Below are 18,571 nucleotides of genomic sequence, written 5' to 3'. Positions count from 1 at the left end.
GTGGAACCTACTGCTAATAGGACCACCTCATTATATTAAAAACGAGCTAAACCGTCCCTAGCTATCATCCTTTATTCTGTGCCATGGGTTCGCTCAATTAAAAGACACTCAGTTGCCTTCTAACTGTATAAAGGGCCAACATGTTTCATTGCCTTTAATAATGTTTGCCAATTTCTTCAGGGTAAGGGTCAGTTCTCACCTTTCTGTTTTGATTTCAACAGCCAATGAGTATCTGGAGAACACAATTTAAAAACAAAGACAACAGATAGTACATCCCGAGGTGGTAAATCCCCTTCACACATACTGGTTCACACGATTACCGCTGTGGTGCCCTTGTTGGGCACACCGGTGACCCTTTTTCCGTGATCTTTGTCGTGGTCTTTATCCCCTTCCTCCATCGCGAGTCTGTGGAGAAAACATTTCTACTGTTAAAATCAGCCCGTCATCCTAATGATTGTTGATTAAACCCATGTCATCATCATCTCTCGGTGCCACCCACTCTAAGTGTATTCATTAAAACGGCGCAGCAACCAACTTGAGTCTTAAAATGGTTATCTAGAAATAGTTAAGTGGGGCTTTTCTACCATTTCTGCCCGTTGTTAACTACTGCACCAAAATTTGTGGTAATCCGTAATAATCCGCCCGCCTATATCGCGGATTTCTAGTATGTTAAAAAGACATATTTAAAGATTAAATGCTCATGATTGGGGCCACAGGACCTATGCCTCTGGGGTGCCGCCTGTGCACCACTCTAAGAGTGCATGCACGTCACTTCAAAACTATTTGGAACTGCTGTACCCCCTCCCGCTACTCCTTACCGTGTGTATTAGAAAACTGCGTGGTACATCAACCACTCCCTTGTATGTTGTGGTGGTGTCCATTAGGAAGGCAGCGGAGACGCTGGCTTGTGCGTCCTGCCCCTATGTCTAACCGGATGTGATGTGTACGCGTCATCCGGTGTGACTATGCCGAGCCCGGTCTGATTTGGCCCCTCAACTTCATTCACCTACCTGTTACCGCAATCCTTAACGCCGTGACATCCTCTGGGATAAATGTTGCGCTCTATAAATAAAATAAATAAATACATAAATAAATAAATGAAGCCTCCCTTTACCTGCAACAATTAACCTCGGAGAGCTGCGGAAAGTGACAGAGGCACCAGGAGCGGCCCTGGACTCTCAAAACCAGACTCCAAGGGCTCCAGCCCATTGGTTGGAAAATGCTCGGTGGAATAAATTGCTGTCTGGCCCTGGTGGCCATCACCTGCAACCATGGGCACAAATTAAGCACTGAATCTAGTCATTAAAGGGTCTCACAGACTTATCTCCGTTCAAATCTTAAGTTATATTTTCGTTAACAAAAGGCCTTCTCGTGCAGATCTAAAAATACAGTGTACCTTACACTTTGCCAGCTCTGAGAAAATGTCTTTGGGAAGAGAGATTGTACCTTGCATTTTTTTCACTGGGATGCAGGCAGGGCTGTAAGGTACCCTGGGCCCATAACCACAGGCTGGATGGTAAAAAAAACCCGCAACAATCATGGTACAGACCATTGGCCTTAGATGCCACTGCACCTGCTACACCATAGACAGATGCGCCCCTGGGGCAGTGCTTTAAATGGAAATATGTAAGTGCGAGTACTCGCTCTTTAGAGTACCTGTTTGCTGCTGAGAAGTGCTGGTACTCTCCCAGTAAATCTATTGCAGCAGTGCTGAGATGTGCATGCAGTCTCCCTTTCAAGTTAAAGAAGTGCAGGTACCCAGTACCTGCCCATTTAAAGCACTACCCCTGGGTGTAGCCTGCTTAAGAGAAGCCCATTGGCTCTGAACTTCTTTTTAGGGACATGTTGGCGGAGCATCCCTTTTATTCGATCCTTTCCAATCCTTTAACCGCTGAGAATGCTTCCACCGAGCTAAGTCCCATGGCCGGGTCCTTGAAGCGAACAGCTTGGAACCCATCTCTTGAGGCTCACTTCTGAAGCATCATTAATCATGGCGCGCGAATGATGACTAAGGTCTTTCTTCCCCCGGCAGGACCGCAGCCTTGCGTCATCGCTGCGCCGAGATGCCCTTGCTCTGCTCTTCCTTGCCAGCGGTCGCCGCTGTTGCGCAGCGTAAGCAGGGGGCTGGTTGGCACTTTCTATTCAAACCCCCGCGTCTGATTAAATGCACCCACTGCCATCCAACTGGGCACCACACATCAGTGTGAGGACTTCGAACACTATTGCAACGGGGAGCTAGTTACTGACAGTCATCCCTCTGTCCCCCTACTGTCAATTTATACAGAAGGTGTCGGTACTTTATTCTGTCCTTGAGTCTCCGAGTACATGTGGAGGATTTAGTAAAGGGTCAAAATGTTCACCAGCGACCTCAAAGCGCTTGAGGAAATATTCAGGCTAACCAGGAATTCAACCGTTGAGTGGAGTGTAATTCAGGGAGATCAAAGCAGGTCTGTTGCATCTAATAGTGCGTAATGGTGCTTACTGCACCCCGTATTGTCGATTCCTGGGGCCAGATTATGATGGCGGTATGATGGCGGTAGGACTGCCACTGTCAGGGCATCATTGGTGGTCCAACCGCCAACAGCCCTACGGTCCAACGGCAGGATTACAATTACGGCAATTGGACCCACAGAGGTCAGAGGAAAGACCACCGCCTCCACCAGGGTCGTATCACTGAATGGCGACTTGTGCTGTGGCCCTTTTCTTTGGCCACAGCACAAGCCGCCATGATACAGAACATTTTCTGACCGCCAGCAAGACATTCTTATCATAATGTGGCAGTCAGACCGCCGCCTGCTTGTGGGCAGGCACCTGACCGCTGCAATAGCGAGCGGCGGCCCTACCAACTTCCACCAAAAACCAGCCCTTTAGTTTTGAAGTTGGAAATGAGGCATGACATGAAGGATTGGCATTTAACAGACTGCAGCTATTGCCTTGATTCTTGGCATTTTCTCGCAATATATTTTGGCAAAATCCAGAAATGTATCACTGTGGATTAACCATTAAGCAAAATAAGCAGTTCTTAGGGCCTCAAGGGAAGTTGGCACCACAGAAATTTTCCATTGCCACATTTACCATGGAACATGCAAAACTGCAAATGGTGCAGCTGAATCTATAAATAGAGTGGAGGTATACAAACATTAGCACAATTTTTCCCATATTCAGGTGCTCAACGCCCATAGGGCTAAAAGGGCTTCAGCCCACAAAGCCCTCCCCGTTGTGTGTCTCAGCCTGGTCTGCTGCAACTGAGCTGCTGTGGGCCCAGCTGGGCAGGGTCCAGAGTTTTATCTCTGCCACAACCACGTTTTTCACAGGTCTTTAAAAGACCATTTACATATCTTTGTAAACTGGTTAAGGAGGCTTTGTGTTTTTTCACAGGTTCCTGTAGTCCCTGGGTCTGCACTCTGCCTATTACTTACATTTGTATTTTATTTCTACTGCTACAGTGGGAGAATGATTTTCATGAAAAAGCCTCTCACTAGTAGGGATGCCACCTTTCCTAGAAAAAAATACCGGCCATTTGTTGTTAAGGAGTCTGCAAAGGTGTTGCCTTGACACTAAACAAGTCTGTAAATAAAATGCTATGTATTCATTTGTAACATGACTTTTCTGTCTTTGTTTCCTTTACTTATTAGTCATGGATCATTAATGAAGCCATATAAGTGCTATGTATATTTGCTGTTTAAAGTTTACACAAATGAGTACTAAAAACATCACCTTTAGGTGGTTTTGCTTATTTTTGAACTGGCTGGGACATCAAAATACTGGTGTTCCAGTATCAGTCTGATCAGCTGGTAACCCTAATCAAGAGACTGAAAGTTTATTGCAGAAGCAGCACATTATTTATTTTCTCCACCCTCCATCCCTGATTGATGCCATAATTGCAATAGTTTAATTTATATCTGAAACCCTACGCCAGCCGTCAATACAATGCTGTGTTACTCCAGGTGTCTGGGAATACATCCTGTATTCAGACAACTCCCTCCTCATTCTCACTGCTCACCCTTCACTTTCATGTTCACTCTGCTCTCACAGAGATCACACTGCACTCACACTATTCACTATGCACTCTTACAATTCACTCTCCTCCTACCCTGCACTCACACAAGAACACCGCTCACCCTGCACGCACACGACATTCCACTCAATTGTCACTTTCCCCGCTCACCCTACACTCACAGTGATCACACTGCACTCATGCTGTTACCCTGTACTCACACAATTCATCCTCCTCCGACAATCCTGCTCACAGGAGTACACCACTCACCCTGCACTCACAGCCACCACACTGCACTTATGCCCCTTGCCATAAACTCTCTCCGTTCTCCATCCACTTACCCTGAGGTCACATGAGCATACTGCTCACCACGCACTCACAAAAGAATCACACTTCACTCACACTACTCACCATACACTCACACTGTTCAACCTGCACTTACGTGAGCTTATTACTCACCTTGCATTCATGTGACACTTCACTCACCTGTCACTCTCACTGCTCACTCTGTAATCTCACTCAATCAAGCACATCACTCACCATGCATTTATTCCTCGCACTCTGCACTTTCACCCGCACTCAAACTCAAATGTCACATCCCTCACCTCGCAGTCGCTCGTCTCACCCTACTCTCACACTGTCACATCACTCACTGTGCACTCTCATAGGCACTCCTGTCACTCACACAGCTAACCCTAGGGACTGGTGTGATGCAGCAGCCAGAGGGCTGACTCCGGACCGTGGGGGCTCATGGTTCTACCCCGATGCCGGTGGCAGTTCAGCTTAGCATCATGTGACTCTGGACAATAGCTCACTTAATCTTCCCAATGGCCCCCAGTGCCTTGAAACCATAAGGGGTGATATGTTTGCGCTTTATAAATATGGATTATACAAACACGCAAACAAGCACAACACTCACTCTGGAATCACGCCACTCACCCTGCACTTCCTCATCTAAGCCTGCACTCACATGGACAAACCTCTGAGCACGCATTCATACAGACCCTCTGTTTATCCTGACTGCACGCAGGGCCACTATTCGGCCTGAACTCATAGGGCCACACCATTCACTCTGCACTAACGACTCTCACCGTTCACTTAGCAGTCACTCTTACAATTCACCTTCACTCTCACTGCTCACACTGCACAACACACAGGCACACCACTCACCCTGCATTTACATGACTCACCCCACCCAGCACTCCGCAAGCATTCCCCTCACCCAACACTCACATGGGCTCTCCTCTCACATTGCATTTATGCAGTTCACCAGACACTCACATCAGCACATTTTCACCCTACACTATCACCACTCACTCACACTATTCACCATCACCCAACACTTACATGAGCACATCTCTTACTTTACGCATATAAAACTTACACAACTCTCATGAATATGCACATATTTCTACAAAGGCACCCACAGAATACCTACTCTTTCCGTAGTTCTAGATACCTACTTAATTCCATCTGTAACAAAAGGGCAGGTACAAGAGGGGAGAGTGGACTGAGAATGTGCGATGACGCGAGGAGGGAGACTAGGGCTGAGGCTTTGGGGTATGGTGATGTATTGAGGAACGTGTAACACCTTCAGCCATTCCTGGCTTTCCATTCACCAAAATGCTTCATTCTGGGACTTGTACTTTTTTTGCATTGTAAGTTGGGTCTCAAAAACCCAAAATAGCAAAGTGTAACTGGATAAAATCCATTGTTGCTGAAGAAGTCAAGAATTTCATAAGATGAGTTGGGTGCTGTGCTATTACTGGGTACAACATGAATCAGTTAATTTCCAATACTGTAACTGCTTGATCTTCATGTGAAACCAAATAAAAACCTCATACAGCTATTTTAAGAGAGTGTACTTTTCATTCAAATCATACTTGTAACAAACATTGACAAGGCAATTATTATTATTTTTAAATAGCGTATAGAGAATATGTTGTTATTACGCTTTACTAAAAGACAAGGCAGGTATAGCAGAAGCAGCAGGGCAAGCTTTTCTAACACAATAAAAAGAGATTGACTAATGGAAGTGTGAGTGGCAGTATGTCTGTGTGTGAGTGTCACAGTACAAACGTACCAAAGAGTGCAAGAGATATATCGTGAGAATGTGTGTGATAGAAAATGTGTGTGTGACAGTGTAGAAGTGTTAGGCGTGCAAATGTGCTGCTGGTCTGGAATACTGGAGGCTATTCTTGCCTTATGGACAAGGGCACTAATATAAAATGGATGGGAGGTGTTACCTATGGCAAATTGCTGGCCCTGACATGCTTCTATTAAGACACCATCATTGGATGTGGGGACTGGAACTGTCTAACTGAGAAAGCCGCTAGCCCTGCCATACCCAGCAGCCGGGACACAGAACACACACCACCACACCTGGCCGAAGGCCCTTATATGATGCACTTAATTCTTAGCACATGGGGGAATCATAGCAACATGTTTGAAGTGATATTTGAGGTAACCCTTGTCATAAGATTTCCAGTACTCATTTTATATGATGTGTCAATGGCAAAATGCTGACCTTGTATACCTGAGGGAATTTTTAAAGGTCCCCATGGCTATGGCTGAAGTATCCATGGTAAATTTCTGGCATTGTCCTATTGAACGTACTCCTTGGCATAAGGGGCTCACCCATGAAGAAATGATGACCTTGGTATAGTTGAAGTAATTTTTGATGTAAGACATTTGAAAAAAACAAGATCTACTCCTAGGAAAGGCCAGACTTCCCAAGAACCATGAACGTTCTGGATTATTTGATGATTGCCCATAAGGGTCTGCAGCTTTTAGCAAATGTGATCCCAAAAGTTTCAAAAAAATTCTCAGGGGAGAAGTCTACATTCCCTTAAATCATCTGCAATTATTCTGTGTTAGAAATGGGGGTCTCTAGTTGGCAGAGCTAGGTGCCTTTGACCAAATAGGGACCCTTGCTTCTAGTCAGGGTAAGGGGGGAACACACTGTTGATACCCCCTGCTCACCCCCTTGGCAGCTTGGCACGAGCAGACAGGCTTATCCCCAAGGCAATGTGTAAAGTATTTGCACCAACACCCACAGTAACATAGTGAAACACCACAAAATGAAATCACACAAGTTGTTATCTTTATCTAATTAGGCAAGACCAAAACGACAAAACTTCCAACATACACAATGAATCTGTTCTTTTAAATGTTCTCCTGTAGGTTCTGTACTTCTTTAGAAAAATATTGTTGGATTAACAGTTCAGGCTCATGGTTAAAAGGAAAACGTGTGCTGAGACTGCATCTCTCTTAACCATCAAATGAAATATCACTAGCGCTGATCTCTTAAGTGCCTGCAACGTCCGGTTGTCAGCACAAATTACTCTGCACCGGTGCGTAGTGCCTCTCTGGCACTTAAATGCCACTTTGCCCACACGAGGTTTCTTCCGTTGTCAGCCTCTATGAAACGTGCTCCTGGGTCCCCTTGGGACCAAAACAAATGCTTAAAACAGGCTCCCGGTATTGTGAGTCTCATCCAGGCAAGTATGGCACGTTTGGAAAGCCTGGGAAGGAAGTGCCGTTGGCAGATTTCCACTCGCCAGCTCCCTGCAGAGCCCCACCCAGCCTAGAGCAATGCAACACGTAGCAGTTTCGATCACAGGCTCCCATCTTCGATCCGAGCCTTACCTTCAGAGGTCACTTTCTCGTTGCAGTCCTCGGACAGGGGCTCTCCCCTCAATAATGTGGCCAGGGAGGATCGGGACAGCCCTTCTTGGTTCGAGCGTGGCTTCACTCTCCGACTCGGAAATGATGTTCCGCTGGGCGGCTCCCTTCACAGCAGCGCTGCCTCGTGAAAGCGTCCCAATTGCAGGAAATGTCTTGCTGCCGACGATCACGACACAGCCTTCTCTTCCTGTGATAGTAATCTCGCTGACGACTCGGGTCGCGGTGGTGACCGGGCACGAAGGTTCTCACAGATGGGTGCAGACACACACACACAGCATCACAGGGCAAACCGGGGATTTGAAGCACTGGTAACTTCACGACAGCCACAGGCTGGGTGCAGACACACACACACACAGCAGCTTGATGATGGTCTTGGAAACGTTTATATCCCTGAGTTTCCGCATAGGAGCTCTTCTCAGGCCCTTGGAGACTTCTTCTTCAGGACCCAGCACCAGCAAAGTCCTTGTTGCAAGTGGGGGGGACACAGCCCACAGCAAAGTCCCTTACCCTCTCCTTAGTACAAACAACAAACTGCAGACCAGCCCCAGACACACAGCAAGGGCAGTTCTTCTCCTCAGTTTCTTCAGCTGATCTTCTTTGGCAGAGGTTCCTCTTTAAAACAAAGTAGTCTGATTTACAGGGGTTTCAGCTCTTACATTTATACCCCAAAAGTATTTGTTCTCTAGGTATAAGGGGGTCCTGGACCCAGTTCAAACCAGTTCTGGGTGCACTCTGCCAGTGCAGAACTTCTTCCTTTGTGAATGTGGGCCAGGGTCTTCAGATGCACCACAGGAGGTGGAGCCAGCATTGTGGAAGGCAGGCACAGCCCTATTCAGGCCCAGGTGCTACTCCTACCACCACTACAAATGCAGATCGGTCTATTCAGCCTAGTGCTGACTCACCCAGACTCCTGGAGCCACCCCAGCCCCTGTCACTCTCAAGCCAGACAGTCAATCCACAAACAGGTAGAGGCACTTAGAAAGGTTGAACAAGAAAAGAGCCACTTTCTAAAAGTGCTATTTGAAAACACAGAATTTAAAAACCATCTTCACTAAAAGATGTGTTATTAAATTCTGAGTTCAGGGATACCAGACTCCAATTTTCCATCTCGCTCCTATGGGAAGATATGCAGGTAAACATGTTAGACAGCATTCCCAATTCTGTCCTTTGGGCAAGATAACCTTTCAATAGTGAACAACAAAATTGGCAGTATTTCACTATCAGGACATGGTACACACATCAGTACATGTCCTACCTTTTACATACACTGCACCCTGCTCAGAGGGATATCCTGGGGATACTAAAGAGGTGTCCTATGTGTAAGAGAAGGGAAGGGTAAAGCCTGGCAAGTGGGTACACTGGCCAGGTCAAATTGACAGTTAGCAACTGCGCACAGGCACTGCGGTGGCAGGCCTGAGACATCTCTTTGGGGCTACTCATGTGGGTGGCACAACCAGTGCTGCAGGCCCACAAGTAGCATTTGATTTACCAGCTCTGGCACACTTAGTACACTTAACTAGGGACCTACTAGTAAATGAAATATGGCAATCAGGGAGAACCAATCATATTCACTATTTACACAGGGAGCACTTGACTTTGACACTGATCAGCAGTAGCAAAGTGCCCAACGCATCTAAGCCAGCAAAAACTAAATCCAGCATTGCATCAAAAACACAGGGGGTAGATGAAAAAAGTCAGGGAACACCACGCCAAGGATGCCAGGTCTAACACTCTGTTAACTTGTTTTGCTTGCTGGAATTTGCGGGTAGTATCACACCTGACCACTGACATAGATTTTTCTTCATATAATGGGTATGAGGTTAGCTCTCACCCCATTTCTGGAAAAGCGTGTCCTGCCCCAATTGCTGGGAGCAGGACTGGCTTAAAGGCTTTACGGCTGGTGCAGTCATTCCTGGTGATGACTTTGGAGGGGGCGCTGTCTTTAAAAATAATTTTTGATTTAAAAGCACATGAACTTTCTTGTGCATCAGGTAATTTCAGGCATCAATTAAAATATCAAGGTAACTCTGGTGACTAGTGTTCCTACTAGTGAGAGTTCAAAATTTTGCCTAGCTGCAGTTTTGGTTCATTTTAAAGTAGCATGGACGGTTAATGGGCCTGCTGCAAAGAACATGTGCAATGCATATCACAGAACTGAGTGTGAGTGAACTATGAGTAGCACTATAAAAAATTAAATGTATGTCAGAGAGAGGCTATGGAGAGTGGAAGTGTGGGAATTCATGGAGAAGGAGGATATGGGGGAGAAGAGCACCAAAAAAGACCGTTGTAGAAGCTGACACTAGCGCTAGAGTCAGCCATGGGTGGGAGACTTAGCCCCCCTGACGTTGGGTCCAGTTGCCCCATATACATCTTACTGTAAGTTTTGATCCATTTCGAAAAATAACATTTTATTTTAGTGTTTATTATTGTTCATATTTTGCATTAGATATATATGGGGGCACCAAAAATCTTTTAAGTGATTAGGGCCTCTAAAGGTCTTAATCTGCCCCTTCTGTGCCACCTGCTATTTACCCTGAGATAAGAAATCATTTCCACACTTGGATTGAATTACCATTGCCCAATGAAAAATTGTGTCTAGTGATGCACCGTGAAAATCATTTTGCAGAGGTATTGTTGTTCTTTTCCTCCAAACCCCTGATAGCACAGGCAGTGCTAATTTTGAACATGTTACAAATCTACCACACTAATCATAGGAAAACTACCTAAAGGATGATTTACTACATTTTCGTTCATGAACCACAATAGATGTTTATTTTTTGGCATGGTGGCACTTAAGCACCACTAAGGTAAACGTCATTGGGTGGTATATTACAGCAAGTAGACGCAAAAGCATGAAGTGGCTGGATGCCTCACAAATGATTGCTTTGTCAAACAAAAGTACTTGCAATGGTAAAGTGTTTATCCAGTGAAATTGTGGTGTATTGATCCTCTTTAGGCAAATGTCCTGTTCACCTTCTTAGAATGGAAGGTCAAATGTTAATCATCCCAGCGTGGGAAAACCAGCTACATGCAGAATTACTGGATTCATTTGGGCATGATGTGCTTGATTATCGTTCCCATTCATCACTTGCCTTATGCAAGTGGTAAATCACAGCAGGCGCCGGGTTTTTGCGAGTCAGCACCGCAGACGGTGGGTGCAGATGGGAGGCTGTCATTGGCCATGCTAAGCCGTGGCCCCGGCAAGGGGGAGCATCCGTCGTCTGCTCCACCAATGGTGTTGGAGATGCCTGGCAGAGGTCAGGCTGTGCTTCCGCTCACAGCTCCTGCTACTCAGCAGCCATTGTTTTACTGAGTGCAGATCTGTTCCAGATAAGCCTGGCATGGTAATTCTAGTACTTCAGTTCTGGAAACCCTAACCCACTCGTAGTTGTCTGGAATATTTGCCCTCCTAGGGGAAACCATTCCAAGAAACTTGCAATGGGGACCGCTGTGGAAGGTACAGCCAGAGGAAAAACTTTAAGCACCACATATAGAAATGTGATCCATTGTAAAAGAGGGTTAGATCAGTATCTAGGAGCAGGATTTGTAGAACTGCATGTTTGTTTTATGTGTTTTGCTTTGGAGGATAGCACAAAGGGTAACAGCCTGGTGAGGAACATAAAAAGTGTGCATGGCTGTTTGGCTGACCCAAGAAGGATGGCCAAACAGTCATGTGCACTTAAGTGCCCACCACTCCTTCCCTTAATGGCTGTGATACAGCCAATTCCCGCTCACCCCTTAAACCAGAAAAATAAAATGATGATAACATAGTGTTGTTATCATTTTAGTTTTCCTTTATTCACTGCTCAAAATGCAGTGGGGCGACCATCCTCCGCCTTAGTGGAGGAGCGTCGCTGCTTTTACCCACCTCCTTCTTTTTTTCTGGTGCCTGTTTAAAATGATCCTTTTTTGTGTGATATTGCCCCAGTTTTGCAGGCAATATGACTCCGCACACTTTACTGCTAACCAGTGGTAAAGTGCTTGTGTTCGCCTCTTTAACAAAGTCAGAATTGATATATCCCTAATTGGCACATTTCAATTACTTGTAAGTTACTGGGATATGGTACCACATGTACCCAGGGCCTGTAAATTAAATGCAACCAGTGGGCTGCAACACTCATTGTGCCACCCAACCACTAAAGTAGCACAGTAAAATATGTCTCCAGGCCTGCCAATGCATCCTGGATGTACAGTTCTGTGCAATATCGACCTGGCAAAACAAACCTTTTACCAAGCCTAAACCTCCCTTTTTAATACTTATAAGTTATTCCTATGCTAGGCCCTACACATTCGTAAGGCAGGGGGCATTGTATTTAAATAGTAGGACATGTTTATATTATGTATTACATGTTCTGGCAGTAAAAAAAAACCAAATTCGTTTTTCTCTGTGGCAAAACTGGCTTTCCCATAGGAAAACACTGGGTTACACTACAAATTATATAACTTAATTTCAATTTGGCAATAGTTAGAAAGTTGATTCAAGGGCTTCTTTTTAATAGTAGTTTAAAATCTAACTTAATCGTAAAGCCAATGCAATGTAGAAATTTAGAAGTTACACTTTTAGCAAGTTGTCATATTCCTGCCGGAAGCCAAAATGGCCTTTCTGCTAATTTCCAGTGTCACATGACTGCTGATGGCTCTCCAGTGGTGGGATGTGGATTACTCCCAACAATGGACTAGAGGGATTGGGTGTGGGGAAGTGTTCTTCCTTCAGCAGGATGGGTTGGCCCGTTTATGAGCTTCAAAGGGTGCCTAAGTTGCCACTGGCAAGTGAAGTTAACACCTAAGGCTGCCTCCCTTTTATCTCTCTCGTTAGGGTCACACCAAACCCAGTGGGAGGGGACAAACTGACCGGAACTGATTTAGGAGTGGATAAAGATTTGCCCTCCTCCCACATGTTGTCACTGGGCATACTAGTGGACCTTGCAGACCTCTCCTCGGAGCACTCTTGCAACTATGAAGAATCAGAAGGACTATCCTGCTGTCTGAAGAAAAGACTGGACCTGTGTGCCTTGAACCCAGAACTCCAGAAGTGGCTCCAAGTGTTAGTTGACTGACCTCCTGTTTGAGTAAAAGAGGCACAACAAGCTTCCAGAGGCCTGTCTCTCTGTAACTGCCCAGTTAACCAGTTCCAACTCAACCTGCCATGCTTAGGCAAATCACAAACATACTGGTTTTTAGGAAGCAACTGAAAACCTGGCTGTTTCAACAAGCAGGCTAAGCTCTCCACACTCGGGCCGGATTCCCCCCAACCCCTCCCCCCACCCCTTTATCTGGCATCCGCAACTTTTTTGTCTCAGCGCTGGGATACTCTGTTGAGTAGCTGCACGCCCTATAAATCCTTGTATAACATAACATAACATAACATAACATGGACTCTATTGGCCTTTATTGGAATGAGTCCTAACTCCCAAGTAGTACCCCCCAGGTCCTGGACCCTTGCCTGGTGTCAGAGTGTACTCCTCCTGTCGCCAAACTGCAAGAAGTGGGGCTTAGAAATCTTTTATGAACTTTCTGCTGAAAGAACTGACACAGCCAGAATCACCTGTCAGTCTCACTTGGCCAGTTTGCCGAGCTAAAGAAGGTCTGACTTCCAGAAAGGTTTCAACTTCTGAAAGCAGAAGGCTTTAGCAGCATCCAATCGAAGTCAAAACCTTCCCAGGATTGGACCGCAGACTTCGCCTGCTTGAAGCTTTAACACATATGTCATCTACTGCACCAGGACCCTGCTCTTTAGCAATGCACCATTGTCTAGCTCTGTTTTGGATCCAGCTTTCCACTCCAATTTCTTGTCAATTACCACTTTTTCCCTATAAAAGCCTTAACTTTTGACTTTGACTCTGTATAATGAGATCAGATGACAGCAATTACAGCTTTGTGGTTTTTGGCGCTATTTTTTCTTCAGAGTTTAATAATTCATATCACCGGTTCTACATATTGGATTGCTGTAATTTTAGTGTCAATTTATGTATTAAAATATCTGTAGTGAAGCAGATGCAGGAGCCACGTAAGATAAACAGTGTGGTTTATTCAAGCCTCTGAACCGTCTCAGGCAGGGCTCAGACGACGTGGAGAAGTGTGGCTCACTGGTTAGAGGAGGCAGACCTGGAAGCAGAGGTCAGCCCGGGACCAGGGTTCAATTCCTGGCTCGGCGGGGTCTTGAGTCCTAAAATGTCCATGGACTCGACAATTCTCGCTCTGGCGCCTACTCGATTCACGGGTTCACACTCTGCGACTCTGGGCAATAGCTTGCTTAATCTCCACAACGGCCCCTCGTGGCGGGATGCCTGGCTTTCACCTTGCGGATACCCTGCTGGGGTTATCTCACAGGGGAATACCAGGACGGGTTCCCTAAGCAAGCGCTTAGAAACGGCTCGGTGATTTGTGCTATATAAATTCCTGTACATTTACATTTTTGACGACCTACAATGCTCGGTACGGAAGCCTCACAGAGTTAAGTTCCATACTGAGCAACATCTTAAACATGTCAATAACTACTACAATATCCTCTATTGCTCAAAATTGGTTTGGGATTTTTCTTGTGTTGTTTTTTTTCATTTTGTTACTGCTTGAGTACTGCATAAAGACTTTATACATTGCCTCTAAGTTAAGCCTGATTGCTTTGTGCCAGGCTACCAAAGGATTAGGCAAATGTTTATTTAGTGATTTTAGTAGTTCACTATGGCACGAGTTGTGACTATTATTTGAGGTGGGTTCTCACCCCCTCAACTAACACTCAATTTTTCGACAGTGCACTTTTGCTACCACTTGTGCCTACTCTTTTTCTTCTTACCAGCTCCTACTTTTTGAGTGTCCACTCTTGTACCCCTTAGCTGTCTAGCTCACTTGCTCGCCTTGCCACGATTTTGGACATAGCCTGTCAGGCCAGCCGAAGGTTGCTTGTCCCGAGTGAATCCTTGCAACCTCCTCGGACCCCGATGCGTTGCTCTCTGCGTCATACCTCTTCTCGTTCATTGGCCAATTATGGGCCTCCCCTCCCACCCTCTCGCTGTCTGTGTTTCCTTGCTTCATGACTTGGGGGCTTTGATTTGAACCTTTCCTCAGCCCCATTGTCTGCCGTTCTGCACCCATCAAGGTTTGTGTCTACAGATTTCTCTCACCTTGCTGTACGACACGCCATTGATTTAGCCACACTATGCATGTTTCCTTCTGCCACAATTGTGCCTGTTTGTGTGGGTGTGTGAGGAAATATTACAATTCATGGTGGTGTCCTGGGGTGTATCAGGTGTGTGTGAAGCTTACCCGCTGATAGCTGTATTGTACTCATTCTTTCTGTAGGGTACCTTGTACTACAGACTTCCATGTTGTACCAAGTGTCTACATTTTTTTGAAAAATATATATTAAGATGCCAACTAGTGATCTCATCTGAACAAAAAGCTCAAAGCAAACTATATGCTTAGATTCACTCGCCCTGAACATACTAGCCATCTGCCAAGCAGCGTATAGAAGATTTGAATGGAGGTTTCATCCCCAAAGCTTTAGTTTACACCACTGAGTCGCCTGCAGCCTCGTGCATCAACATCTGTTGGGTTCTGGGCCTTGTGCCCCTTCAATAGTTTAGCTGAAGGATTCAACATCCATGCAAGCATGCATGCAAAGGAGGCACTTGAAAGCACACCATATATCATGGGAACAGGAGCTCCACGCTCCAGCACGGAGAGTGTGTTCACTTCTCTTCAGACACCTTCAGCTGCTGTTCCTATACACCGTGACAACATGAGCGGTAGAGACTCCAGATGTGCTACAGGACCCAAACCTCATGGGGTTTTCTTTCACATTCATGGTCAGTGAGGTTTTTAGCAGGTCCCATTGTTTTAGGGAGTGTGAATGTTTTCTTTACAGCAGCGGGATTTACAGAGTGGTAGAAGTGCATTAAAAAGTATAGAATGTGTGATCCAATGGGAGCAAGGTCAAAGTCGTGGCTAAAACAAACAAATATTCTGTAACTATTTTGTTGGTCTTTGCATATAAAATAATGCGCACTCCTTGGATGAAAAATAAACGCAAGGTAAAGTAAACAGTGCGAAATGCACTATGTTAAGTTGTGAAATCTCTATTGTTTAATGCAGTCACTGCAGATGTCTGTGTGTAACCATTGAACCACCGAATCAGTACAGTGTGGAATAGTGACATTTATAATGTTAGTGCTATGAAGTCCCAGCTTGAGACAGAAAGCACTTTAAATGATGTAAGTCATCATTTTGAAAATGTATTACACACAGTATAAGATAGACAAAAGCGCAACAAGATTTAGCTTTAAGATAAAAGTGCTTTTAAAATATAAATGTAGTAATATATAGATTGTAGTTAGTACAAACATGTTTTATTTGTGTCCATTAAAAGGCACACACTCCAGTACTTAGCTGCTAACAACCTTTGATTTACCTGTCAAAAATATGAAATCTTTGTAAGTGACTCCATCAGTTAAATGCAATACTGGCCTCCGAGCAGTCTTTACAAGTGCAGCCAATAACACACATTAACCTTTGTTTTACTTAACAGGCACCCTGGGAAGAAGGCCTGCTTCTCTTTAGCTCTCTGTCCCTCCCTGGGCTTCACAGCCCAGGAGACTACCTCCATTCCACTTCAGCTGATGCATCTCAACTGAAAGGAGTGGGTATAACTTGCGTGATTCTATGTAGCGTAATCACATAGAATTAGCTAAGAATTCAGTGAGATTGAATTATGGAAGAAGAGTATATCTGCGTTTAGAGTTATTTCTTAGTGCAAAAATACCCTGGAAGTGATGATGCACTGTGTACTAAGAAATAGTCCTCCATGCAGCAGAACACGAATAGCGAACGCTAAATATGCTCTTGAGGTAGGGTTTTTCTCCAACTTACCACCAACATTAAATGCTATTTTCTTAGCACAAAATGCACCCTTGCGTCCAAAATTGATGTGAAGATGCATTTTGTGCTAAGAAACAGAACTAAATGCAGCAGAACACAAATAGTGAGCATAAATGGACGCTTGCACTAGCTTAAGGTGCTCTTGAGGTAGGATTTTGCTGCCCAAATGTCTCTAGGGTGGGGCATAAAATACAGTTGTGCAGAGTAGACTGTCGTAGAGTGCAGTGTTGCAGAGTTGAGTGGCATAGAGTGATGATGTAGAGTGGCATAGAGTGCATTGGCATAGAGTACAGTGGTGTGGGGTGCAGTGGCATTGAGTACAGTGGTGCAGAGTAGAGTTCAGTGGCATAGAGTGCAGTGGCGTAGAGTGGCAAGGAGTAGAGCGGACTGCTGGATTGTGCATTGGTCTAGAGTGTTGCAGAGTATATTGTCATTGAGTGCAACAGCTTATCATTCAACTGAATACAATGCAGCATCAATGAATGTAGTGGTGCAGATTAGAGTGGTGCATAGTAGAGTGCAGTGGTTCAGAATGTAGTAGTACAAAGTAGAGTTGTGCCAAGTGCAGTGTTGTAGAATACAGTGGCGTAGAGCTCAGTGGTGTACAGCGACACAGAGTAAAGTAACAGAGTGCATTGGCGCAGAGTAGTGCAGAGTGGATTGGCATAAAGTGCAGTGGCGTAGAGTGGAGTGATGGAGAGCGCAGTAGCGTAGAGTGCAGTAATGCAGAATAGAGTAGCGTAGAGTGCACTGGCATAGAGTGCAGTAGTGCAGAGTAGAGTGACATAGATTTCAGTAGTGGAGAGTGCAGTGTTGCAGAGTAGAGTGTTGTAGAGTGCAGTGGTGTAGAGTTCATTGTGTAGAGTGCAGTGGCGTAGAGTAGAGTGGTGTAGAGCAGGGGTGTAGAGTACAGTGGTGCAGAATAGAGTGGCATAGAGTTCAGAGGTACAGAGTGGAGTAGAGTGCACAGGCGTGGAGTAGATTGTTTCAGTGTAGAGTAAAGTGGCATAAAGTGCAGTAGAGCAGGGTAGAGTGCAGTGGCTCAGAGTTCAGTAGTGCAGAGTAGATTAAAGTGACATACAGTGGATTAGAGTAGAGTGCAAGGGTGTAGAGTTGAGTAGTACAGAGTAGATTGCATTAGCGTAGAGTGCACAGGCATAGAGTGCAATGGCAAGAATGCAAGTGCTGCAGCATGAAATAGAGTTGAGTGGCGTATAGTGGACTTGTGCAGAATAGAGTGGAGTGGCTCAGACTGGAGTGGTGTAGAGTGCTGTGGTGAAGAGTGCATTGTTGTAGAGTTGAGTGGTGCAGAGTGGAGTAGAGAGACATAGAGTGCATTGGAGTAGAGTGGAGTGGTGCAGAGTGGAAAAGAATGCAGTGGCGTGGAGTGGTGTAAAGTGAAGTGGTGAAGAGTAGAGTGCAGTGGTGTAGAGTGGTACAGAGTGGAGTTGAGTTGCATTGAGTGGAGTATGCAAGGTGTGGTAGCACACAACCATTACAGACAACACATTTTCAATTGAAATGACCATTACATTTGCACAGACATTCAATTTTACTAATAAAACTATACAGCGCACAAATGAAAATGTGTGGAAAAGGCACCTACCCCCTGGTTTCTGCTACGTCATCCCCGACATCATCGCTCCACTTGCCATTGACTCCAAGCGCTACATCTTCCTCAGTGACGTCAACTTCCGCCTTGATGACCCCAGAGAAGCAAACACAGCCTGGAAAGCATAAGCAACATCAGCCTCAACTAACTGGTCACCAATACCACACACAGCGCAAGACACACACTCAGACCGATATTCGCTGCCAGCGACAGAATCAAGTACAGTCATGTCACCAAACTCACCATCATCCACTTCACCATTGCGGGATCCTCATGCACCACCTTTAAGACTCCCACCTCCTTCTACCGCAGCTGGAACAAAGTGACAGAGACCCAATTGATGGACGCCCTCAACAACACCCATCTGGACTCCGCAAACAACCTTGATCAGGCAGTCCAGA

The 18,571-nt window shown here is 45.4% G+C and overlaps 1 long non-coding RNA gene across 1 annotated transcript; it reads right to left on the bottom strand.

The window, feature by feature from the left end:
* Positions 1-302: 302 nt before the first annotated feature.
* On the bottom strand, positions 303-18,256 carry LOC144767388 (uncharacterized). Its single transcript, XR_013598184.1, has 3 exons — positions 18,165-18,256; positions 1,011-1,062; positions 303-405 (listed from the first exon to the last, which is right to left on the bottom strand). It is a non-coding gene; the product is annotated as an uncharacterized LOC144767388 (long non-coding RNA).
* Positions 18,257-18,571: the final 315 nt, after the last annotated feature.

This window comes from Lissotriton helveticus, chromosome 7, assembly GCF_964261635.1.
Source record: "Lissotriton helveticus chromosome 7, aLisHel1.1, whole genome shotgun sequence".
Classification (NCBI taxonomy): Eukaryota; Metazoa; Chordata; class Amphibia; order Caudata; family Salamandridae; genus Lissotriton; species Lissotriton helveticus.
Note: the sequence above shows the minus strand (reverse complement) of the source record. Positions and strands in the feature narration are given on the sequence as shown.